Here is a 27,075-nt window from a genome sequence, read left to right as displayed (position 1 = left end):
CTTTTAAAATTTTTCTATTAGTATTTTTTATTTTCTTAAATAATTTGATTATTAAATTTTATGTGTGATTCTTATTTATCATATATATATATATATATATATATATATTGAAATTGAAAATAATAAAAAAAAGTTTTATATTTTAATTTTAATTTATTAATCAAATAATTAAAAGTGAGCTTTAAAATTAAATAAATTCTTGTTTAAATTAAAATAAATAATTTATAATGTAAAAGAAAAAATATACAACTTCACTAAGAACAGAAAAAAATAAAAAGTTAAAAATGTTGTATTGAAAGAACTATTTTTTTCTTAAAATGTAGAAGTCGTGAAGTACAGTTGCACTTTGAAGTCATTTTATCCGTGTATGATTTATCATTTATGAAATTTCTTAAAATTTTATTTATTTTAATAAATTTCTAACGAAATAACTCTTTTGTTTGTAAAAAAAACATCGAGTCAGATGATATTTTCACATATTCTTATTTGATTTTTAAACTATATTTATATTTAGGACTATAATATATTAACAACTTTTTTTAACAATTTTGTAATAGTAGACTATGTGTCACTATTTGTATATTTGAAATTGACCAATTACAAACTACTACATGTAAAATAATTGTCCAAAAAAGTTGTTAGAAAAACATTTTTGTTATATTTATTGTTATGAGAGTATAATAATTTTTTAATACATAATTATTTAAAAATAGGGAAAATGTCTTTTTAACAACTTTTTTTTTACAACTTATTTACAATGATCTATGTTGTAGCTTGTGATTTATCCGTTTTAAATATACATACCAATAAAATAGTCACATATATAGTCTATTATAAAAAAGTAATTAAAAAAAGTTATTAACATATGACCGTCCTTAAAAATATAAGAGTGTTTCAGCCTCCATTTCTCACTTGTTATCTTGCACCAGTGTCTCTACCAACGTCGATTAAGAATAATAATAAATAATTAATAAATTTAATATTTTTTATATAATTAAATATATATTAATATTTTAATTTATAAAATATTAATTATTAAAAAAATATTATAAAGTTAAAATAAATTTTTTTGAAAGAAATATGTTAACCGTAGTTAGAAATATGGTTAAAATATTTAATTTGAATAATTTTATGTTAACCATATTTCCAATTAAGGTTAAAGTTTTTTTATAACTTTTAATTAATTAATAATAATATTGATAACAATAATAAATTAATTAATTAAATATTTTTTATAAAATTAAATAGAAACTAATATTTTAATTTATAAAATATTAATTATTAAAAATAAATAATTTATAAAATTGAAAAGAAAAAGAATAAAAATAATTAAAAAAATATGTTAACCGTAATCGGAAATACGGTTAACATATTTAATTTGAATTATTATGTATTAATAGTATTTCCAACTATGGTTAAAGTTTTTTTTTACGTTTTTAATTAAATAATTAATTAATAATAACAATAATAATAATAATAATAAATTAATTACTTAATTTAATATTTTGAATAAAATATGTTAACTGGAAATATTTTATTATATTTAATTTGAATATATTAACTGTATTTCCAATTACGATTAAAGTTTCTTTTTAAGTTTTTTTTTGTTTTTATTTAATAATAATAATAATAATTATTTATTAAATTATATGAAAAATATAAATAATAATAAAATAATAATAATTATATAAAAATATTTAATTAATTAATTGTTTATTATTATTATTATTACTAAATAAAAATTAAAAAATGTAAATTTTAAAAACAAAAAGAAAAAACTTAATCGGCGTTCGAAAATTTCTTAAAGGATATTTTTGACTTTGGAGGTGCAGATGGAAATTTTGGAAGCACAGGTAAAACACTCAAAATAGAAATGGTTCCTTAAATATGTTTTTGCCATAAGAGAACCTCTTGTGTACGTAGACACATGATCAACAGTCCTTCGCTGCTCTGCCTACGAACATGGAGTTCTTGTCCTTCCTCTTCCTTGCCCTTCTCTTCCTTCTCTCTCTCTACTTCGCCAGAGAAAACTCTCACAACAACAAATGCTTCAGACCCTACCCTCTCATCGGAGGATTATTGGATTTCCTCAAAAACCGCCACCGCTTCCTCGAATGGACCACCCAAGTCCTCAATGACTGCCCCACCAACACCGCCGTCATGTCCCGTCCCTACAGATTCAACATCGTCGTAACGGCCAATCCCGACAACGTCGAACATATGCTCAAAACCCGATTCGAAAACTACCCAAAGGGTGAACGCTTCATCCATCCCCTCCATGACCTCCTCGGCAACGGAATCTTCAACTCCGACAGTGAACTTTGGAAGGTGCAGCGAAAAGTCGCCAGCTACGAGTTTACCACCAACTCACTCCGTAACTTCATTGTCAACTCCATCACCACCGAACTCCAAACCAGGCTTCTTCCAATTCTCTCCAAAGCCTCCCAGACAAATAGGGTCCTCGATTTGCAGAACCTCCTCGAGCGCTTCTCCTTCGACAACATCTGCAAGCTAGCCTTCAACGTCGACCCCGCCTGTCTCGGCGGTGACTGCACTGCTGGCACCGATTTCATGAGCGCGTTCGAGGATGCAACCAAGCTAATTTCAGAGAGGTTCCTGAGCTTGTCACGTTTCGCGTGGAAAACAAAGAAGCTGTTCAACTTTGGATCAGAAAGGAGGCTCCGAGAATCAATCACCACTGTCCACGAATTCGCTGACTCCATCATACGGTCCAGATTGGAAGCCAAGGAACACACCCGCGACGACGAAGATTTACTTTCGCGTTTCATCAGAACAAAGGAGAGCTCGCCGGAGTTTCTCCGCGACGTTGTGATAAGTTTCATTCTCGCGGGTCGTGACTCGACCTCGTCCGTGCTCACCTGGTTCTTCTGGATTCTTTCATCCAGACCTCACGTGCGGAGAAAAATTCGCGACGAAATCGCTACGGTTCGGTCGGCCACGGGCGGCGTTGGCCCGTTAGGGCACGAGGAGCTGAGAGAGATGCATTATTTGCATGCGGCGATTTCAGAGTCGATGAGGTTGTACCCTCCCGTGCCGGTTGACACGAAGGAGTGTCTGAACGACGACGTTTTGCCCGATGGAACGAGGGTTGGGAAGGGGTGGCTGCTAACATACCACACGTACGCGATGGGAAGAATGGAGAGCGTGTGGGGAAAAGACTGTACCGAATATAATCCGGAAAGGTGGTTGCAGAACGGCGTGTGCCGAATGGAGAGTCCGTTTCGTTTTCCGGTGTTTCACGCCGGTCCTCGAATGTGTCTGGGAAAAGAAATGGCTTACGTTCAGATGAAGTCCATTGCAGCTTCAGTGGTGGAAAAGTTTGAGATTGAGGCAGCGGATAGAGACACGTGTCCAGCGCATTCGCTTTCTTTGACGTTGAAGATGAAGGGAGGGTTCCCAGTGAGGATAAGACTAAGGGACGCCTGCTAAGGCTGTCTTCTCTTCACCGTTGTCTTCCACCACTGCATGCTTCAACCCTCGATACCAGCTTTCTCCTCATACTTCTATTTTATGATATTTTAAGGATATTTAAATTAAAAATAATTAAAATATGTATAAGGAGAAATATTAAATATGTATTATTAATATGTATGCACACCCCAGTTCGTATTCAACTCGACAATATCTCATAAAATTATGTATATCCAATGCCATAATTACTAGATATATAAGTCCTGTAATCCATATAAAGGGGTACAAATTTATATTTGATTGAAGCATGGAGTCGTCTTAATATACCACTTTCTTAAGATTATACCACTTTGAAAGGTGTTTTTATTCTCGACGTAAGAAAGGACGATTAAGGTGTTCATCTCAATTTTGTAAATACTTTTGACACCAATCATGGGACCTTGTAAGTCTAGAACCAAAAATCAACAATTAAATACTTTCACCAATTTTTATTATAGCACCATTGATTGAACTATGTGGTAAACAAATTTAATAATGAACATTTAATTTATTTACTTTTTATATGTGACTTATAGAATGATAGTAATTTAACTAGTACACTATCTAATATGGTTGGTATAGGTAATAAGTCAGCGTCACATGATATATTAACCGAACATTATATAATCACATTCGTTCGGTATATTTCTTAAGTTAATTGTTAAACATGTGAAATGGCATGTGAGTGTTGGATTGTAATTGGCCAGCGTGAATATTTGTGTTATTGGACCAAATCAATTTAAGGTTTACCAAATACTTATAAATATAAGGGTAAGCTACAAACGTAAGGTTAGCTTAATTGAGTTTTGATACTTAATTGTAAATTAAGATCATTGAGTAAAATCTGACTTGATCGTCGGAGTGCCTTTAACATGTACCCATTGCTCGGTTTGGACTTGAAGAAGTTGGAGCAAGCGATTCAGAAGCGAGAAAAAAGAGAATGTGGTGAAAGGTGTGTTTCTCAGCCCTACTCGTTTATACATCAGGGCGAAAGAGTTAGAAATCGCTAATCTCGAATGTCGAACGGACTCCCAGTTGGTGGTCGGTCATATGAATGAAACTTTTCGGGTCAAAGACAATCACTTATCACAATACTTTCTGTCAATACCGAATTTCGTCCGGATTGATTTTTGACTTTACTATTAATGTGTTCTCCTATGTTTATTATTTATTTAGTTTTATTTCTTTATCAATTTCATTTTTATTTTTATTTTTATTTTCGTTTTTATCCCTTTTTACTATTTATTTATTTTTTGTTATCTATTATTATTTTGTATTTATTCTATCTTTATTTATATAAATCATCTTATTTTATTTTGTTCTCCCTTTTATTTATTATTTCCTTTTTGTTTTGTTTTACCTCTTTATATTTTATTTTATTTTAATATAATTAATATAACAAAAAAAACAACAAGAAGAAAAAGGCATTTTTGTTTTTAGTAAAAAGAAAAAAAAGAAGAGAAAGGAATGTTTGGGGTTAGGAAACAGTGTACGGGTGTGTGCTGGGAAGAGGGGGGCAGAAACCGTTTCTGCAGAGGGCGCGGGGTGTTGGCAGAGACGTTTTGGAGGAGAGCAGGGTGGCAGACGCGATTTGGGTGCGTACGAAGTCAGTACAAGCATTGTTGGCACAGAGGAGGGCAGAAAAACAAGCACAGGGAGAGAGCAAGAGGGGATTATTCTGGTTGTGGAGAGAAAAGGGGGGTGGGACACGGCTTCTAGAGGACCTTCATCTTCGATCATCATCCAGAGCATCCAGCATTTTTTACAGCAAAGAGAAGGGAGAGGTCAGCCGCTCAAGGGAGAAGGGGGTTTTCCTGGAGATCTTCACTACCAGCACCAACTTCACTCGCAGTTGCAGCAACCACTAGAGACGCCAAGCAATAGCATAGGAGCTCCAAGAGGTAAGCAACTACTTCACTCGTTCATATTGTCCTGTATGATGGAATGAACACTGGAGCTTTTATGGTTGCTATTACCTTTTTTCATACTCGTTATTGCGTTTTTTACGCTTGATATTGCCCTGTTTAAGATTGGTCCTGTATTTGAACCTTCACCATCGTTTCCGGCTACTATAGTAACCAACACCCTTTCAGCCACCTTTTTCTTCCACTCCCAATTTTCACCCTTCAAGTTTCCCTTCATTTCCAATCAACAACACCTTATCCCACAGCCAAACAACCTACGATCTTCATCCTTATACCACGGGAGCACCTAACATCTTCATCCTGATACCACCTCCAGCATCATCATCTCTAACACTACTACCAACACCCCACGGCCAACCCATCATTTTCATCCCTTACCTTCTTCACTTTCACCACCTCATCTTCATCCAGTTCCAATAACTAACCCACAACCTTCACGCTCCCACTTCAAACTTCCGCCATCTTCATATTCATCTTCATCACCTTCAACTCCGCCATCCACTATACCTCCAACGTCTGCCCATCACCCCGTGAACCCGTCATCCTCCTTCACGCAATCACCACCGCTCCCCACTTCATCATCTTCATCCCCGAATCAGCCTTCACCTTCATCACCACCGAACAACATCCACACGCATAGCCCATTGTACAGTCAAGAAAACAACAAGAGGGAAAGAGACCGGAAGCAACTCGCGGCGGCCGGTTTTGGCTGGAGGCGGTCACGGTGGCCAGTTCAGAGTATAGCGGCGTCGACGTCGTAGTGCGTGGAGGAGCAACTCCTTTTGGTCAGAGAGAAGGAGACATTGGTCTCATCTGAGAGAAACGGCGTGAGTGAGTGAATGAGAATGGGAAGGCAGAACCCCTAGGGGAATTCTAGGTTAGAAATCACCCGGGTGGGCCAAGCCCATAGTGAACGCACGTTTTTCGGCCCATTTTTCCGAACGTGCGTCATATCACCCAACGAACGCTCGTCCATAATGAGCGTTCGTCATCACGCCTCATCCCCAAACGAACGCTCGTCCCCCAACGAGCGCTCGTCGACCAGCCTCCTCTTTTCAGCGCCCATATTCCCAACGAACGCTCGTCCGTAACGAGCGTTCGTCATTCAGCGCCCATATTCCCAACTAACGCTCGTCCATAACGAGCGTTCGTCATCCGCCCATCTTCCCAACGAACGCTTGTCCCAACGAGCGTTCGTCATTCAGCCCGTTTCCCAGTGTCCGTTCGCCAATTCATCAACGAACGCTCGTCCCCAATGAGCGTTCGTCATTCAGCCCGTTTCCCAGTGTCCGTTCGTCATCCGCCCATATTCCCAACGAACGCTCGTCCGTAACCAGCGTTCGTCATCCAGTCGCAGCTTCCCAACCAACGCTCATCCCAGCGAGCGCTCGTCATTCATTTCCCAGCGTCCGTTCTTCAATTCCCCAACGAACGCTTGTCATCCAGATTCCCCCCAACGCCCGTTCGTCCTCTTCATTCACAACGAACGTTCGTTAATCCACCGAGAGAACGCTCGACCTTTCTCCTCATCCTCCCAATCGAACGCACGCCAACAACGAACGCTCGTCCCAGCGAGCGCTCGTCATTCAACTCCAAACCGAACGCTCGTCCCCAACGAGCGCTCATCATTCAACCCTTTCCCAACGAGCGCTCGTCATTCAACTCCAAACCGAACGCTCGTCCCCAACGAGCGCTCGTCATTCAACGCCAACAACGAACGCTCGTCCCAGCAAGCGCTCGTCATTCAACTCCAAACCGAACGCTCGTCCCCAACGAGCGCTCATCATTCAACCCTTTCCCAACGAACGCTCGTCCCAAACGAACGCTCGTCCTTAAGCCTTTTTTCCAACGTCCGCTCGTTATTTCCACCAAGCGAACGCTCAATCTTTCTCCTCATTCTCGACGAGCGTCCGTTAACGCTCGTTCGTCCTCCTCATTCTCGACGAGCGTTCGTTAATCCCCGCAACGAACGCTCGTTATTTCACTTAATTCCCAACATCCGTGCATATTCCCCCAACGCTCGTTATATTTATTTGTTTGTTTTCTTATTTTATTCTATCTGTTTTATTTATTTTATTTATTTTGTTCTATCTACTTATTTTACATATTTACTTATCCTAAAATATATATTTAATAATGCAATATTTACAATTTAAATAAAGGAATTTATAAAGATATGTTTTTAAGGGTTTAGGCACATGTGTGATCGCACGCATCGTCCTTGTGCTGAAAACCTTTTCTCTTTCTTAAATAAAATTACAAAATATGTTTTGAAGGTTTAGGCACATGTGTGATCGCACGCATCGTCCTTGTGCTGAAAACCTTTTCTCTTTCTTAATTGAAATTACAAAAAATATGTTTTAAAGGTTTAGGCACATGTGTGATCGCATGCATCGTCCTTGTGCTGAAAACCTTTTCTCTTTCTTAATTGAAATTACAAAAAATATGTTTTAAAGGTTTAGGCACATGTGTGATCGCACGCATCGTCCTTGTGCTGAAAACCTTTTCTCTTTCTTAATTGAAATTACAAAAAATATGTTTTAAAGGTTTAGGCACATGTGTGATCGCACGCATCGTCCTTGTGCTAAAAACCTTTTCTTTTCCTTAAGTAAAATTAACAAAAAATATGTTTTAAAGGTTTAGGCACATGTGTGATCGCACGCATCGTCCTTGTGCTAACAACCTTTTCTCTTTCTTAAACAAAATACAAAAAGAGGTATAGAATCTTCAAAAAAACCCGAAAACTTCAACAATTTTAAACAACAAATAGTCTTGCTACCCAGAACTACGTAACCCTTGATTCTCCATCGAAAGTGGAGATACGTAGGAGCAAGGCTAGCCCTTGTCAGGCTCACTTTCCCAAAAATCCAAATTTATCCGTAATCATTTTCTCAAACAAATCTTTTTCTCAAACAAATCTCTCAAACTTTTTCAAAAAGAACTACGTAACCCTGATTTCTCATTTTGAATGAGAATACGTAGGAGCAAGGTCAATCCTTGTCGGGCCCAAAAAACTAAAAAAATATGTTTTGTTTATTTTAGAATTTTATTTTAGGGGATAGTTAAACATTTTGAAAATCACATCATATTCGTGCATTTAGTTAAAGGTACTGCCTTAGGGCAGGCGTTGTGGGGTGCTAACACCTTCCCCACGCGTAATCGACTCCCGAACCCAGAATCTGGTTTTCGTGGACCGTGCTTTATCGTTTTATGGTTTTTCCGTAGTTTCCCATAATAAACTATGGTGGCGACTCCAAATCTCTTTTCCAAAACCGATTTCTTTTTGGATCGTCGTCCCGTCGCGATTCCGGTTGCGACAGATGGCGACTCCGCTGGGGACTCGAGAGTCAGGCCATTTAATTAGATGCGCGAATTTGACATGATTTTTCTTTGTGTTTTTCTTCCCCTGTTGTTTTTTCTTTATCTGTGTCTGATAGTTGGAATAACTGCATGTGAATTGTTGAATATGGAACCCTAGGGTAGAAAACATGTTTATATCTGCCTGGGAATATTTTCTGGTTGTTTTGCAGGTGAGGGTTTGGGTATGCATTGCATTCTCCCTTCACACACACACTTTCGACATATCATGAGTGGGGCCCTATACCCGGGTTTGAGCGTAGCTTAGAATTAGAGGAGTTGTGTAGCGGTGTCATTCTGGGATGTACTTCCTGTCTGGCTATCGTGAGAACTCCAGCTAGAGTTTGTTCTCTTCACTTGTGTCTCCTCATCTAGTTGATTACTCGACTGTTGTGGAGATGCTATGAAGGGAGCCATAGCTCTAGTGACCATTGACCTCTAGGTTCAGGAGACCATCCTTGTGAGATTGCATATACTTGACCTCGAATCCAAGCCATTGAACCTTTATTAGGGCACAAAGGGAGAAACGTGTATTCTTGTAATCCTCACGCTGTTCGTTCTCTTTCGAAAATTATGTTATTGCATTTTCATACCATGCATGCATTTGATTCATCGTGTTGTTTTATTATCATGCATCATATTCATGCATCATTTAGTAACATGTTGGTTTTAGGGGAAATCACAGGTATACACTTGACTTCACACGAGATGGATGTTGACACCAGATCTGATGCTACACTGCATACCAACTCCGTCATTTTAAGAAAGAAGTCTAGCCTAAGGACACATGTTGGAAATTTGACCGGGTTGATAAATTTAGGCCGAAGACTCAAGACCATACAGAGAGAAGCCTTCGGGAGGAAATATGGGAATTTATTGAGTTTAATGGAGGTGAAAGTACAGTTGCCCGCTATTACAGCTCTAGCTCAGTATTATGATTCTCCCCTGAGATGTTTTACCTTCCAGGACTTCCAGCTGGCACCAACTGTAGAAGAATTTGAGCATATTCTGGGCTTGCCATTAGAGGGTACCAAGCCATATCAGCACTTGGAGCATCATGCCTCTGTTTCTACCCTTGCTGTTATAATGAAATTACAGCCCAATGAATTGGAGAATCGGTTGATAACGAGACATCAAATTCGAGGGCTGACACAAGGTTACCTTGAGCAATATTTGCACGACCTGGGCGATAGGGAAGAATGGGAGACCTTCATGGATGTACTAGCCCTCACTGTGTTTGGCATTGTCTTGTTTCCCAAGCTGGAAGACTTTGTAGATTACACTGCTATTGATGTCTTCGTGGCAAAAAAGACGAGATCAGAAAACCCCGTAACAGCAGTCCTCGCAGATGTGTATGGGACTATGAGTTTTTGCCAGGAGAGAAAAGGGAAGAGGATTCTTTGTTGTTTGCCGGCGTTATATGCGTGGATGACGGCACGAGTATTTAAGGGGGTAGTCGATGTTAGAAGTTCACCTGAGAATCTGTCGCATCAAGGAGGTAATGGGTGGGCTCTTTTCTTTGCCGGTTTGAGAGAGGGAAACGTAAAATGGCGCCTTCCTTGGCTTGAGACTAAACCATCTATCCAACATTGTGGCAACTTCCCTAACATACCTCTCATAGGCGCTAGGTATTGTATTAACTACAACCCTGTTTTGGTCCAAAGACAGTTCGGATATCCTATGAAGGGAGCACCTTCACCAGATTATCTCACAGCCTTCTTCATCTACTATGAGGACGGACATTGTACTGAAATGTTGAGGAGAGTCAGAAGTGCCTGGGAAAATGTGGTGCGAGCGAAGAAGGACCTGAGGAGTGGAGTGATTGATAATAACAGAGTTAGTTATCATACCTGGGGTTTTGGAGAGGGTAAGAGAAGTCAAGTTGCCTTTCAAGCCCATCAATGATCAATCGGCGAGTGAAGGGACATTCCAAGCCCCAGAAAGTGAAGAGGTGAAACAGTTGAAGGTTGAGGTGGAGAAATTGAGGGTGAGGAATGCTAGGTTGGAAAATGAATTACAGAAAGCTCGCAATGATTTTGTGGATATGAGGAATGATAACGAAGAAAAGTCACAGGCTTATGAAAACATTGTCAAAAGCCAGAAGGCAGAGAGAGATTATACATTCCGAGTAAAACAGGATCTTGCGGCCGAGTAAGGAGTTATCCATGAGGGTGAATGAGAAGAATGTGGCTCTAGAAGAGGGCAGACAGTGGAAACAACTCTATGAAGAAGCCAAGAGGGATAAAAGGGAAGCCCTAAAAAGACTAAGGGAAGCGCAAGTCCAAGTACAAGAATCGGGGCATCAAATGAAGGAAATGGCTACATCATTTGAAGCGGAGTTGAATCAGGAGCGCTGGAAGCTGGCAGAGGCTGAAGGGGAATATCGAGCCATGTTAAAGCAGATGGAGGATTACATCGAGGACAGGAGGAGCGATGGAGGTCGATGGAATTTGAAGAAAGGCATCAGGCCTTGATAAAGCGATGAAAGAGCACATCGCAGAGCAAGAAACGGCCGTAAAGCATTGGAAGGAAAGCTTCTCTCAGTTGGCTGCTTTGGCAAATGGGGCAATTGAAGACATCCCAGAATGGTGTCGGAAGCTGAAGCGAGTACCCACTTTTATAGCCCACCAGTAGAGATAGAGCTTTTTATTAATCACTGTAAACGGTTGATAGACGAGATGAAATCCCTCATCACTCGGGATAGGAATTGATGTATTTTGAGATCTTTATGATTTGTTCCTGTAAGAAATGTAATGAACTTGTTTCCCTTTAAATGAAAGGTGTGGGATGTTGTTTAGCATCTGCTTGTGTTAATTTCCATCAGTAATGTCATTACAATCTTGTGATTTCCCCCTATTACTAGCATGCATCATCTTTTCTTTTGTTCAGCATGTTTCATTTCCATCTAATTAATTAAAATAATAAAGCAGTACGCGTGAGAAAAAACGACGACCAAATTTCCACGACATCCCTACCGGACCCGGGCAAACTCAAAAGCCATGGCAAGCTGGGAGGAGTCACAAGAGTCTCTCAAAACGGATGTTGGCCAGTTGAAGGACCAGATCGGCCAGATCTTGGCGACGCTTGAATCCATGAAGACTGCTGGAGAGTCTTCATCTACGCATGTTGGGGGAATGCTCACCCTTATCCCCAATGTTCAACGCTGCGAGCCAATCTGTTCCTTTCCCACTGTATGGTTTACCTCCGGGTTACACCCTCCTGTAGGAGAGTACTCAGAAGCTGAGCACGCTTCATTCTCGTTTCCCGCGACTGTCAATACCACCAATCGGCACTCAGGGACCTGTCTTAGTGTCGGCTCCCATGGTGGGCACGGGAATGAATGAGACCAACACCACTGATGGAATTCGGGTGACCCCAGTACCGCCTGTGGTTGCTAGGGAGGATTTTTCAGCCGAAGCTGCACCACACGCCACGGTGGTTGGGGGATTCGGTAGCCTCGTTGGAGCTACGGGTAGGTTGGAAAGTCTGGAGGCGAGGTTGAGAGCTGTTGAAGGAGTTGAGAGCTACGGGTTTGGAGATGCGGCCAGATTAAGTTTGGTTCCGGGCTTGAAAATCCCGCCTAAGTTCAAGGCGCCGGAGTTTGAAAAATATAGGGGTAACACTTGCCCTAAAAGCCATGTGACCATGTACTGCAGAAAGATGGCTGCGTATGCTCATGATGAGCAGCTACTCATCCACGTTTTCCAGGAAAGTTTGGCTGGGGTGGCATTGAACTGGTACACCCACCTGGAGCCATACCGAATTCGTTGTTGGGCGGATCTAGCTGATGCCTTCGTAAAGCAATATGTATACAATACTCATGTTGCTCCAGACCGTCTGCAGCTGCAGAATATGACAAAAAAGGACAATGAAACTTTCAAAGAGTACGCCCAGCGATGGAGAGAGTTGGCTGCGCAAGTTGAGCCGCCGTTGTTTGATAAGGAGATGGTGTCGATGTTCGTAAACACACTCCAGCCGCCATTTTATGAGCATATGGTTGGGAATGTATCTGTCAATTTTGCTGACACCATCATCATTGGTGAGAGGATAGAAATTGGATTGAAAAACGGGAAGATAGCATATGGCCCACCTGCAGCTACAAACTACAAAAAGCCCAGTTTCAATCAGGGGAAGAAAAAAGGGGGAGGTACATGCTGCGTCGGTAATGCCTGCGTGGAGAGGACGAGCTCCCAATCCTAATTATCGACCATACTTAAACCCACCTCCTTATGCTGCTAACACCACGTTTGTTCACCAAGCTAGGCCTCAACACAACAAGCGTATTATCCACCGCAGCGTATCCCAACCGAAGCTGCAAGACCGGTCGCAAACATGGGCCCAAATCTGAATGTGGGTCACAACAACAACCCAAGGGGAAATCAATTTGTTAGGTTCACCCCAATCCCTATGACCTACACTGAATTGTTACCTAACCTAGTCAAAAAGGGTCTGGTCGCCATTTGTCCGATGAAGCCTGTACAGCCGCCGTATCCTAGGGGTTATGACGCGAATGCCAGGTGTAGTTATCATGCAGGAGGCGTTGGCCACTCGACCGAAGGATGTATGGCTCTCAAATACAAAGTTCAGGCTCTGATAGATTCGGGTTGGTTAAAGTTTCAAGAGGACCAGCCCAACGTCAATACTAATCCATTGTCCGGGCACGGGAGTTCCTCGACGAACGCCGTCGAGGTTGGAAACCATGATCTGATAAGAGATGTGGGCGAAATCCGAAGTTCTAGGAGGTTTATCTTTGAAGCTTTGTTGAAGAAGGGCCTAGTGAAGGGCGATTATGATCTGGGTGTAACGTGCGCACTCCATCCGGAGGCCGGGCACTCTATTGAGGAATGTATGGAATTCGAGATTTTTCTACAAGACTTACTTGATAGAAATCTGATGCAAGTGTGCCGCAAGGTCAGAGAGGAGGAAGTATTTGCACAAATTGGTGGAGAATCTGATGTGACTCTACCCGAACCTTTGGTGATCCATTTTACTAGGACCACCCCTGCACTGGTAACTGAAGGAAATCCGTCTGTGGTCATCCGAGTGCCAACTCCTTTCCCTTATAAGAACGAGAAAGCCGTCCCATGGAGATATGGGGCAACTGCATTAGATGAGGGAGAATATGCAAATCCGACTGTGGAAAACATATCAGGCATTGGTGGATGACCAGAAGTGGTCGAATCTTTACACCACCAGAATTGGCGAGAGAAAGACCAATGATAGGGAAGCACAATGGCTGCAAAAGCAAAGGAGTTCTTGAGGGGGAAGAACGTGGAGGCCGAGGAGACCCCCGACACAGAGGAGAAGAGGGAAATATCTGAAGAAGAAGTTGGTGAATTCCTAAAGTTCATACAACAGAGTGAGTACAAAGTGGTGGAACAGTTGAATCGCATGCCTGCCCGGATCTCCTTGCTAGAATTACTCATGCACTCTGCCTCGCACCGAAAGTTGTTGATGAAGATACTCAGTGAGGCTCATGTAGAACAAGGTATTTCTCTGAACAAGTTCGAGGGCATTGTTGGCAACATCGTGCTAATAATTACCTCACCTTACTGATGAGGAGATACCATTGAGGGGAGAGGCATAACAAGCTCTTCATGTCTCTGTGAAATGCCTGGATCACGTTATAGCGCGTGTCTTGGTGGACAATGGCTCCTCTCTGAACGTCATGCCAAAATCGACATTGGAGAAGCTCCCCTGTGATGGAATGCATATGAAGCCGAGCTCTATGATTGTGAGGGCATTTGACGGCAGTAAAAGGGTAGTGATGGGAGAAATTGAATTGCCCGTTCAAGTCGGTCCTTGTGTCTTTCAAGTGACCTTTCAAGTTATGGATATCCTCCCGGCTTATAGCTGTTTGTTGGGTCGCCCGTGGATCCATTCTGCAGGAGTTGTGCCTTCCACACTACACCAAAAGCTGAAATATGTTATGGGAGATAAGCTGGTGATAGTATCAGGAGAGGAGGACCTCCTTGTGAGCGGACCATCATCCTCCCGTTATATTGAAGTAGCCGAGGAAGCTCTCGAGGCAACTTTCCAATCTCTGGAGATCGTGGGAAACACCTACGTGGAGCCATTCGCGATCAGTCCACATCTGTCGCGTGCTTCTATCATGATGGCCAAAGTCATGTTAAAAGAAGGTTACATGCATGGGAAAGGTTTGGGTAGGTATGGACAGGGGCGAGCATTCCCTCTGGAGGTCGTCGAGAACAAGAATAGGTATGGCCTGGGATACAAGCCCACCAAGGAGGATAGGAGAAGGCTGATAGAAGAAAGGAGGGAGCGCAGTCTGGCTCGGATGGAAAGACGGGAGCCCAAAGTGGGAAGAATTCGTATCTGTGACCTCAAGGAGAGCTTTCGCAGTGCTGGTTGGGTTAACACTGGCCACATAGCAGCTGTGGGAGATGAAGATGGATCGGAAGGTTCCAGTTTCGTGTGGGCCTGCTCCCCGGATGCACGACTCGACAACTGGGAGATGCTGGATTTGCCCGTGATGCTTAATTTGAATAAGATGTAATAACTTTAATTAATCCTATAGCTTTACCCGGGGCTTTAGGATTCATGACTTACGGGTTGACGCTTTTAGTTTATTATGCTCAGCGCGATAATCAAAGTGTGTTTGTTTGTGTTTTATCATCATTTTGCATTCCTCGTCGTTTTTCGTTTATTTATTTCCTTTTCATAAACTCAAATAATGCAGATATGACAATGAATGTTTTGAAAGTAATTATGTTGATATTCCTGATTTTGGGCGCCCCGTCAATAATACGGAAGATGATTGTGATGATGACCCGGAACCCCCTCCTGAACTGTTGAGACTAGTGGAACAAGAGTGTAAGGAGATGAAACCTCACCAGGAAGATGTTGAAGTACTCAATTTAGGGAATGGGGATGAGGTAAAGGAGGTGAAGATCGGTACAGCCATGAAAGCAGAAGTGAAAGAAAAATTGTGTGACTTATTGAGGGAGTTCAGGGATGTGTTTGCTTGGTCTTACAATGACATGCCAGGCCTCGATACAGATATTGTACAACACAAGCTCCCGCTCAAGCCGGAATGCCCACCGGTAAAGCAAAAGCTAAGAAGGATGAAACCGGAAATGTCCTTGAAGATCAAGGAGGAGGTACAGAAGCAATTCGATGCAGGGTTTCTAGCTGTGGCGAGATACCCAGAATGGGTAGCAAACATTGTACCGGTGCCTAAGAAGGATGGTAAAGTTCGGATGTGTGTCGATTATCGAGATTTGAATCGCGCAAGCCCAAAGGACAATTTCCCATTACCACACATCGACACCCTGGTTGATAATACAGCCAAGTATTCACTGTTTTCGTTCATGGATGGTTTTTCGGGGTATAACCAGATCAAGATGGCGCCAGAAGATATGGAAAAGACTACTTTTATTACATTGTGGGGCACATTTTGTTATAAAGTGATGTCTTTTGGACTCAAGAATGCTGGGGCAACATATCAAAGGGCGATGGTGGCACTTTTCCATGATATGATGCACAAGGAGATTGAAGTTTATGTGGACGACATGATCGCGAAGTCCGAATCAGAAGAAGAACACGTCCTCAACTTGAGAAAGTTATTCGAGAGATTGAGGAAGTATAAGCTTAGGCTGAATCCCGCCAAATGTACATTTGGAGTGAAATCCGGGAAATTGTTGGGCTTTATTGTCAGCCAGAGGGGGATAGAGGTGGATCCAGACAAAGTGCGAGCGATAATGGAAATGCCTGCGCCTAAAACGGAAAAAGAAGTTCGAGGGTTTTTGGGTAGATTGAATTACATTGCTAGATTCATCTCCCACTTAACTGCTACTTGTGAACCACTGTTCAAGTTGTTACGAAAGAATCAGGCTGTGGTGTGGAATGAGGATTGTCAGGCCGCTTTTGAGAGAGTCAAACAATACTTACAAAACCCTCCTGTATTACGTCCACCAGAACCAGGAAGGCCACTCATTTTGTATTTGACTGTATTGGACAAGTCAATGGGTTGTGTGTTGGGTCAGCATGATGAGGATGGCAAAAGAGAGCACGCTATATATTACTTGAGCAAGAAGTTCACAGACTGCGAACAACGATATTCATCGTTAGAGCGGACTTGCTGCGCATTGGCGTGGGCCGCTCATCGTTTAAGGCAATACATGTTGAGTCATTCCACATGGTTGATATCCAAGATGGATCCTATCAAGTATATTTTTGAAAAGCCTGCTCTTACTGGAAGGATAGCTCGATGGCAGATGCTATTGTCAGAGTACGACATCGTATATGTCACTCAAAAATCTGTCAAGGGTAGCGCACTAGCAGAATACCTGGCTCATCAACCCCTTTGTGATTATCAACCAATGCAACCTGAATTTCCTGATGAGGATATCATGGCTCTATTCGAAGAGAACAAAGAAGACCGAAACGAAAAAGCGTGGACGGTGTTATTCGACGGAGCCTCGAATGTGATGGGACATGGAATAGGGGCAGTGCTTATCTCCCCAGAGCGTCAGTATATACCAATGACGGCAAGGTTGTGTTTTAGCTGCACAAATAACATCGCTGAATATGAAGCCTGTGCTATGGGTATTCGAGCAGCAATTGAGTCTAAGGCAAAAATTCTGGATGTGTATGGAGATTCGGCTTTGGTCATCCATCAACTGAAAGGAGAATGGGAAACTAGGGATACAAAATTAATTCCCTACCAAGCTTACATCAGGGGATTAATGGAGTATTTCGATTCCATCACATTTAACCATATACCTCGAGAAGATAATCAATTAGCAGACTCACTGGCCACCTTGTCGTCAATGTTTGAGGTTGATCAAGATGCAGAATTACCAAAAATCAAAATGAAAAGCCATGCAGAGCCCGCATATTGCCACTTCATCGAGGAGGAGTTAGACGGTAAGCCTTGGTACTTTGATATCAAGCGTTATCTTAAAACCCGAGAATACCCTGAGGATGCGTCTGAAAACGATAAAAGAGCACTAAGAAGGTTGGCCGGCAGTTTCATCTTAAGTGGGGATGTTTTATACAAGAGAAACCATGACATGGTCCTCCTCAGATGTGTGGATGCAAAGGAAGCCGAGTTGATATTGAAAGAAGTGCACGAAGGTACATTTGGTACACACATGAATGGACATTCGATGGCTAGGAAGATCTTAAGAGCTGGTTACTTCTGGTTGACCATGGAAAACGATTGTTGCATACACGTGAGAAAGTGTGAGAAATGTCAGATATATGCAGATAATATCAATGTGCCACCCACTACTCTGAACGTGTTGTCTGCACCATGGCCATTTTCGATGTGGGGAATAGATGTCATCGGAGCTATAGAACCAAAAGCGTCAAATGGACATCGCTTCATACTAGTCGCAATCGACTATTTCACCAAGTGGGTTGAGGCTGCTTCGTATGCCAACGTGACTAGAAAGGTTGTGGTTAGATTCATAAGGAAGGAGTTGATCTGTAGGTATGGGCTACCTAACAAGATCATCACTGATAACGCTACCAACCTGAACAATCAGATGATGGCGGAGTTATGTGAGGAATTCAAAATTCACCACCATAATTCCTCTCCTTATCGTCCAAAGATGAATGGGGCAGTAGAGGCTGCTAACAAGAACATCAAGAAGATTGTGCAGAAGATGGTGGTCACCTACAAGGACTGGCACGAAATGCTTCCTTTCGCTTGCACGGATACCGCACATCAGTACGAACATCAACTGGGGCCACGCCGTTCTCGCTAGTGTATGGGATGGAAGCGGTACTTCCATTTGAGGTCGAAATTCCCTCCTTACGCGTGTTAATGGAAACTAAGTTAGAGGAAGCTGAGTGGGTTCAAACCCGATTCGACCAACTCAACCTTATCGAAGAGAAAAGGTTAACAGCAGTGTGTCATGGACAGCTGTATCAAAGGAGAATGAAAAAGGCGTTTGACAAAAGGGTGCACCCAAGAGAGTTTCATGAAGGCGAACTGGTGTTGAAGAGGATTTTGCCCATCCAAAAAGATCATCGAGGCAAGTGGACCCCAAACTATGAAGGGCCGTTTGTGGTGAAGAAAGCATTCTCTGGTGGGGCACTAATTCTCACAAGGATGGATGGGGAGGAATTACCGTTACCGGTTAATTCTGATGCGGTCAAAAAGTTCTATGTATGATGATTTGTGATAGGGTTGTCGTTAGCGAATATTAACATTGTTTTAAATTGTTGTAATCTGTGTTATTTCATTCAATAAATACCGCATATTAATTTTTGTTCATACTTTCTGAAATTATTGCATGTCGCGCTGAGCTGTTTAGGTAAATAAAGAGGAATGAAAACGAAAATAATTGAACGAATGTCAATAAAAGCATCACGGGTATTCAGTCGGCTTAGCTCGGTCCTGGTGGGTGTCGTAAAAATAAAAAAAAAAAAAAAAAAAAAAAAAAAAAAAAAAAAGAAAGCAAAAGAAAAGACACATGTTGAATTCGTTGTCAATGAGGTTGTCAAGGGCGTAGTGTTTTCGAAAAGCAAAAGCAAAATAAATTTTGAAAATACCAAAGTTGGGTCTTCTCCTGATGCAAGGTTTCGGGGGTAACCATCGTTCTTTTCCAGCTAGAGCATCTGCATTCATACTACTTGAACCCTCAACCTTTTCATTTCCCATTAAAACAAAGGGTTGTCATGAATACAATACTGGGGCAGTGTTCATCATGGTACACATCCCCAACGATCTGTTGATTGGGAGATAAAAAAAAAAAAAAAAAAAAAAAAACAATGAAGTCGATGTGTCAACCACTACCGAGTTTTATTCCAGGGCTAAGGTCGCGAGAAAGTAAGGTAAGCAAAGATTCAGAGTGACGTGTGGCCATTTTTTCTTTATCCAAACGTTAAAAGAAGTTTATCCAATTGCACCCCTTTTGAGCCATAAATTATATTTGTTTTCATCACCCCCGACAAGAATCATTAGCACATCGATGTCAACCTAAAGGGTACATCAAGGGCATCCGAAATCAAGGAGGGGATTTCTGAAAAAAAAAAGAAGAAGGAAAAAGAAATAAAAAATATATAAAGTCTCAAAGAAGTACACAACAGAGACAACGAAGCAAGCGACCCAAAAGGGGAAGAAAGAAAGAAAAAAAACAGCAATGAAAATAAAAGGATGCCCGAAGTTTCAGAATCTTTAAGGATAGTTGACTCGATACCTTGCAAATGATTCTTGTTGAAACAATTTAACCGCCAAACACTTATTTGAGCCTTCATTATCCATTTCTTTCAAAACCCTTTGACCTTTGGCCACGGTACAAGCCAATAAAAGTCCACGCTGACTGAAGACTGTTTGTCCTAATCTTTCTCACGATTTTAACCCTGAAACGAAACGATGTGGTGAATGACACAATCACTCAAAAGAACAAAAAAAAAAAGAAGGAAAGAAAATGAAACAAAAAAAAAAAGAAAAAAAAGAGACAAAAAATGTGAAGTCTCCCCGTCAATCAAGAATCGCCAAATTGGGGCAATCCTTCCTACCTGAACCTTTCAATTCTCCAAATCGAGTTTACTATACGCAACAAAGTTGGGGCAGCCCTTGCGGGTCATGCGTGTGTAGATACTAATAACACCTCCCAAAGTAAGAAAAATTCAAATGCTAACCTTACCCACAGGTAGTCATTCAACCATCTGCCTTTCGTACTCATCTCCCGCACCCTTTTCAGGTTCAAGCTAGTGCTAGAGGGAATTTGAACCCCTAGTTACGTTCGCTTCCTTGCATCAAAGAACCCACTGCTCCTTGCCATTATTTTGACTGAATGCATTTCGAACGTACATCGCGTTTGACGTCAACATGACAACGGATTCCAAGCATAGAATTTTCAAAAAAAAAAAAAAAAAAAAAAAAAAAAAGGGTGTAAGAAAGAGAAAGCGAGAGCAAAAGAAGGGAACGAAACCAATGGCTCATATGCATTCATGCACCATCATAACATAACATCATTTCATAGAAAGCAAAAAAATTTCAAAAATCCGTAAGGGGAAAATGAAGTGGTGAAAAAGGTTAGCAGACCTTTATATCTAAATCTCTCTAATGTTTTGCTCAGTATCTACCAATGTTTCTTCAAAAAAAATCTGAATCCCAGAGTTGTTTCTACGATAGCTCACCTCACACACAGTCATCCATAGGGTTTGTACACCCTCCACGAGGTTAGTACACCTCATAGCATTCATCCATAGGGTTTGTACACCCTCCAAGAGGTTAGTACACCTCACATCATTCACTTCCATAGGGTTTGTACACCCTCCACGAGGTTAGTACACCTCATATCAGTCATCCATAGGGTTTGTACACCCTCCAAGAGGTTGGTACACCTCACATCATTCATCCACAGGGTTTGTACACCCTCCACGAGGTAAGCACACCTCATATCATTCGTTCAGGGTTTGTACATCCTCCCACGAGGTTAGTACACCTCACATCATTCATCCACAGGGTTTGTACACCCTCCCCGAGGTTAGTACACCTCATATCATTCATCTATAGGGTTGGTACACCCTCCACGAGGTTATTAGACCTCATTCACTTCCATAGGGTTGGTACACCCTCCATAATGTCTACACACCCCAATTCTTTTAGCCTTGTTCATTTTGTTTAGATTTCCCTGTTTATTCCTCTCTCATTCTGTTTGAAATCCAGACGAAATTAGTATTTCTATCTTTACTTATCTTTTACTCTGATAATATAAAAACGTCATTTGTCATATTATCTAGTAAAATCTAAGTAAAGAGGGGCAGCTGTCAATACCGAATTTCGTCCGGATTGATTTTTGACTTTACTATTAATGTGTTCTCCTATGTTTATTATTTATTTAGTTTTATTTCTTTATCAATTTCATTTTTATTTTTATTTTTATTTTCGTTTTTATCCCTTTTTACTATTTATTTATTTTTTGTTATCTATTATTATTTTGTATTTATTCTATCTTTATTTATATAAATCATCTTATTTTATTTTGTTCTCCCTTTTATTTATTATTTCCTTTTTGTTTTGTTTTACCTCTTTATATTTTATTTTATTTTAATATAATTAATATAACAAAAAAAACAACAAGAAGAAAAAGGCATTTTTGTTTTTAGTAAAAAGAAAAAAAAGAAGAGAAAGGAATGTTTGGGGTTAGGAAACAGTGTACGGGTGTGTGCTGGGAAGAGGGGGGCAGAAACCGTTTCTGCAGAGGGCGCGGGGTGTTGGCAGAGACGTTTTGGAGGAGAGCAGGGTGGCAGACGCGATTTGGGTGCGTACGAAGTCAGTACAAGCATTGTTGGCACAGAGGAGGGCAGAAAAACAAGCACAGGGAGAGAGCAAGAGGGGATTATTCTGGTTGTGGAGAGAAAAGGGGGGTGGGACACGGCTTCTAGAGGACCTTCATCTTCGATCATCATCCAGAGCATCCAGCATTTTTTACAGCAAAGAGAAGGGAGAGGTCAGCCGCTCAAGGGAGAAGGGGGTTTTCCTGGAGATCTTCACTACCAGCACCAACTTCACTCGCAGTTGCAGCAACCACTAGAGACGCCAAGCAATAGCATAGGAGCTCCAAGAGGTAAGCAACTACTTCACTCGTTCATATTGTCCTGTATGATGGAATGAACACTGGAGCTTTTATGGTTGCTATTACCTTTTTTCATACTCGTTATTGCGTTTTTTACGCTTGATATTGCCCTGTTTAAGATTGGTCCTGTATTTGAACCTTCACCATCGTTTCCGGCTACTATAGTAACCAACACCCTTTCAGCCACCTTTTTCTTCCACTCCCAATTTTCACCCTTCAAGTTTCCCTTCATTTCCAATCAACAACACCTTATCCCACAGCCAAACAACCTACGATCTTCATCCTTATACCACGGGAGCACCTAACATCTTCATCCTGATACCACCTCCAGCATCATCATCTCTAACACTACTACCAACACCCCACGGCCAACCCATCATTTTCATCCCTTACCTTCTTCACTTTCACCACCTCATCTTCATCCAGTTCCAATAACTAACCCACAACCTTCACGCTCCCACTTCAAACTTCCGCCATCTTCATATTCATCTTCATCACCTTCAACTCCGCCATCCACTATACCTCCAACGTCTGCCCATCACCCCGTGAACCCGTCATCCTCCTTCACGCAATCACCACCGCTCCCCACTTCATCATCTTCATCCCCGAATCAGCCTTCACCTTCATCACCACCGAACAACATCCACACGCATAGCCCATTGTACAGTCAAGAAAACAACAAGAGGGAAAGAGACCGGAAGCAACTCGCGGCGGCCGGTTTTGGCTGGAGGCGGTCACGGTGGCCAGTTCAGAGTATAGCGGCGTCGACGTCGTAGTGCGTGGAGGAGCAACTCCTTTTGGTCAGAGAGAAGGAGACATTGGTCTCATCTGAGAGAAACGGCGTGAGTGAGTGAATGAGAATGGGAAGGCAGAACCCCTAGGGGAATTCTAGGTTAGAAATCACCCGGGTGGGCCAAGCCCATAGTGAACGCACGTTTTTCGGCCCATTTTTCCGAACGTGCGTCATATCACCCAACGAACGCTCGTCCATAATGAGCGTTCGTCATCACGCCTCATCCCCAAACGAACGCTCGTCCCCCAACGAGCGCTCGTCGACCAGCCTCCTCTTTTCAGCGCCCATATTCCCAACGAACGCTCGTCCGTAACGAGCGTTCGTCATTCAGCGCCCATATTCCCAACTAACGCTCGTCCATAACGAGCGTTCGTCATCCGCCCATCTTCCCAACGAACGCTTGTCCCAACGAGCGTTCGTCATTCAGCCCGTTTCCCAGTGTCCGTTCGCCAATTCATCAACGAACGCTCGTCCCCAATGAGCGTTCGTCATTCAGCCCGTTTCCCAGTGTCCGTTCGTCATCCGCCCATATTCCCAACGAACGCTCGTCCGTAACCAGCGTTCGTCATCCAGTCGCAGCTTCCCAACCAACGCTCATCCCAGCGAGCGCTCGTCATTCATTTCCCAGCGTCCGTTCTTCAATTCCCCAACGAACGCTTGTCATCCAGATTCCCCCCAACGCCCGTTCGTCCTCTTCATTCACAACGAACGTTCGTTAATCCACCGAGAGAACGCTCGACCTTTCTCCTCATCCTCCCAATCGAACGCACGCCAACAACGAACGCTCGTCCCAGCGAGCGCTCGTCATTCAACTCCAAACCGAACGCTCGTCCCCAACGAGCGCTCATCATTCAACCCTTTCCCAACGAGCGCTCGTCATTCAACTCCAAACCGAACGCTCGTCCCCAACGAGCGCTCGTCATTCAACGCCAACAACGAACGCTCGTCCCAGCAAGCGCTCGTCATTCAACTCCAAACCGAACGCTCGTCCCCAACGAGCGCTCATCATTCAACCCTTTCCCAACGAACGCTCGTCCCAAACGAACGCTCGTCCTTAAGCCTTTTTTCCAACGTCCGCTCGTTATTTCCACCAAGCGAACGCTCAATCTTTCTCCTCATTCTCGACGAGCGTCCGTTAACGCTCGTTCGTCCTCCTCATTCTCGACGAGCGTTCGTTAATCCCCGCAACGAACGCTCGTTATTTCACTTAATTCCCAACATCCGTGCATATTCCCCCAACGCTCGTTATATTTATTTGTTTGTTTTCTTATTTTATTCTATCTGTTTTATTTATTTTATTTATTTTGTTCTATCTACTTATTTTACATATTTACTTATCCTAAAATATATATTTAATAATGCAATATTTACAATTTAAATAAAGGAATTTATAAAGATATGTTTTTAAGGGTTTAGGCACATGTGTGATCGCACGCATCGTCCTTGTGCTGAAAACCTTTTCTCTTTCTTAAATAAAATTACAAAATATGTTTTGAAGGTTTAGGCACATGTGTGATCGCACGCATCGTCCTTGTGCTGAAAACCTTTTCTCTTTCTTAATTGAAATTACAAAAAATATGTTTTAAAGGTTTAGGCACATGTGTGATCGCATGCATCGTCCTTGTGCTGAAAACCTTTTCTCTTTCTTAATTGAAATTACAAAAAATATGTTTTAAAGGTTTAGGCACATGTGTGATCGCACGCATCGTCCTTGTGCTGAAAACCTTTTCTCTTTCTTAATTGAAATTACAAAAAATATGTTTTAAAGGTTTAGGCACATGTGTGATCGCACGCATCGTCCTTGTGCTAAAAACCTTTTCTTTTCCTTAAGTAAAATTAACAAAAAATATGTTTTAAAGGTTTAGGCACATGTGTGATCGCACGCATCGTCCTTGTGCTAACAACCTTTTCTCTTTCTTAAACAAAATACAAAAAGAGGTATAGAATCTTCAAAAAAACCCGAAAACTTCAACAATTTTAAACAACAAATAGTCTTGCTACCCAGAACTACGTAACCCTTGATTCTCCATCGAAAGTGGAGATACGTAGGAGCAAGGCTAGCCCTTGTCAGGCTCACTTTCCCAAAAATCCAAATTTATCCGTAATCATTTTCTCAAACAAATCTTTTTCTCAAACAAATCTCTCAAACTTTTTCAAAAAGAACTACGTAACCCTGATTTCTCATTTTGAATGAGAATACGTAGGAGCAAGGTCAATCCTTGTCGGGCCCAAAAAACTAAAAAAATATGTTTTGTTTATTTTAGAATTTTATTTTAGGGGATAGTTAAACATTTTGAAAATCACATCATATTCGTGCATTTAGTTAAAGGTACTGCCTTAGGGCAGGCGTTGTGGGGTGCTAACACCTTCCCCACGCGTAATCGACTCCCGAACCCAGAATCTGGTTTTCGTGGACCGTGCTTTATCGTTTTATGGTTTTTCCGTAGTTTCCCATAATAAACTATGGTGGCGACTCCAAATCTCTTTTCCAAAACCGATTTCTTTTTGGATCGTCGTCCCGTCGCGATTCCGGTTGCGACACTTTCGTAAGGCTAGTGAGTTGTTCCAGGGCTTTTCCAAAGTAAGTACTGTGCATATTCTTATAAGGAGAACTTTAAGGCAGACATCTTATCAAAGTTGGCTCATTCCAAAGGAAAAGGAAATTGTCTTCTGTTCTCAGGGTGACACTAGACAAGCCGATGATTGAGGTCTTCACCACAGAGATAATGTCACCTAAGGTGGATTGGAGAGATGATATTTGTGCCCTAATGAAAAAGCAAGAATGTGGCGAAAATGTTAGTATCGCTGACTCCAAATGAATTGTTTGTTTTTTCCTTGTTGGGAATGACTTATACAGACGAGGATATTCAACACCATTACTCAACTGTTTATCCGAGGAAGAGACACAATATGTTCTGAAGGTGATCTTAGCAATGATCAGTTGCAAGTTAGGCTTGATAGTTCGAGCTGCAACTCAAAAGAGGTTAATTTCTAGAAGATATAATACTAAGGTCAAGTCGAGAGGTTTCAGAGAGGGCGATTTAGTGTGGAGAAAAAAGGAGAAGCAAGAAAAACCGTGCACACGGGAAATTGGCAGCTAACTGGGAAGGATCCTTTCACATTACGGACAACCTGATGAATGAAGATTATCGACTCGAGTTCTTAAACGGGAAAGTTGTCCCCAATACTTGGAATGCAACTCATCTCAAGTTTTATTTCAGTTGAATACTTTTGTCAACATTTTACTTCAGTTGAATTCTTTTGTTAAGTGTTATTTCAATTTAATTCTTTTGTATGCACATATCTTTTGAGTAAAGTAGGATAGTTTCAACCAATTATGTGTTGTATTACCATCTCATTCAAAGCCTAGGGAGCGTATAACGTCACGTGTTTAACGTTTAACCACTAAATAACCAACGTTAAAAATGATCGGTGGCAATTTTGTAAATAAATGCAATTATTAAACGTCGTTTAGAATTATAATTAGATGTAAGACGATATAAAACGTCGAATGCCTCAGCGTTAGACGTCAAAAGGCCAATGAATTCAATAAAAATTTGAGGGGGAGATTGAAAATTCATTCACTTTATCTTAGCGCGCGAGACCGTCTTTTCTGCTCAAACTTTTCTCGAACGAAGTTTGAAGACCATCACATGTAATCTTTCTTTCAGTTGATATAAATGCATGTTAATTAACTACTTTAGGTATGATTTTTGTTTGTTTTCACCGATTATTTTCGTGTTCTTGTCCTTCATAGGCGCATTTTGCTTTCTCTCTCACTGGTGGCTACACTTTATTCCGATGAACCCACCCATTAAAGGTTAGTTTTCGTTTTCGTTTTGAAGAACTTATTTGTTAAACTTGTTTGTTTTTTTTTTGTTGAATTTTTTGTTGTTGTTTGGTTCAACTTGTTTGTTGTTGTTGTTTGATTGAACTTGTTTTTTGTTTGTTATTATTATTTTTTTGTTGA

At 41.4% G+C, this 27,075-nt stretch overlaps 1 pseudogene; it reads left to right on the top strand.

Moving 5' to 3' along the window:
- Nucleotides 1–1,949: 1,949 nt before the first annotated feature.
- LOC124834506 (cytochrome P450 CYP94D108 pseudogene) lies at nt 1,950–3,632 on the top strand (annotated as a pseudogene).
- The last annotated feature ends 23,443 nt before the right edge of the window (nt 3,633–27,075 follow it).

The sequence above is a fragment of the Vigna umbellata genome, chromosome 5 (genome assembly GCF_029865625.1).
Source record: "Vigna umbellata cultivar VRB3 chromosome 5, Vumbellata_1.0, whole genome shotgun sequence".
Classification (NCBI taxonomy): domain Eukaryota; kingdom Viridiplantae; phylum Streptophyta; class Magnoliopsida; order Fabales; family Fabaceae; genus Vigna; species Vigna umbellata.
Note: the sequence above shows the minus strand (reverse complement) of the source record. Positions and strands in the feature narration are given on the sequence as shown.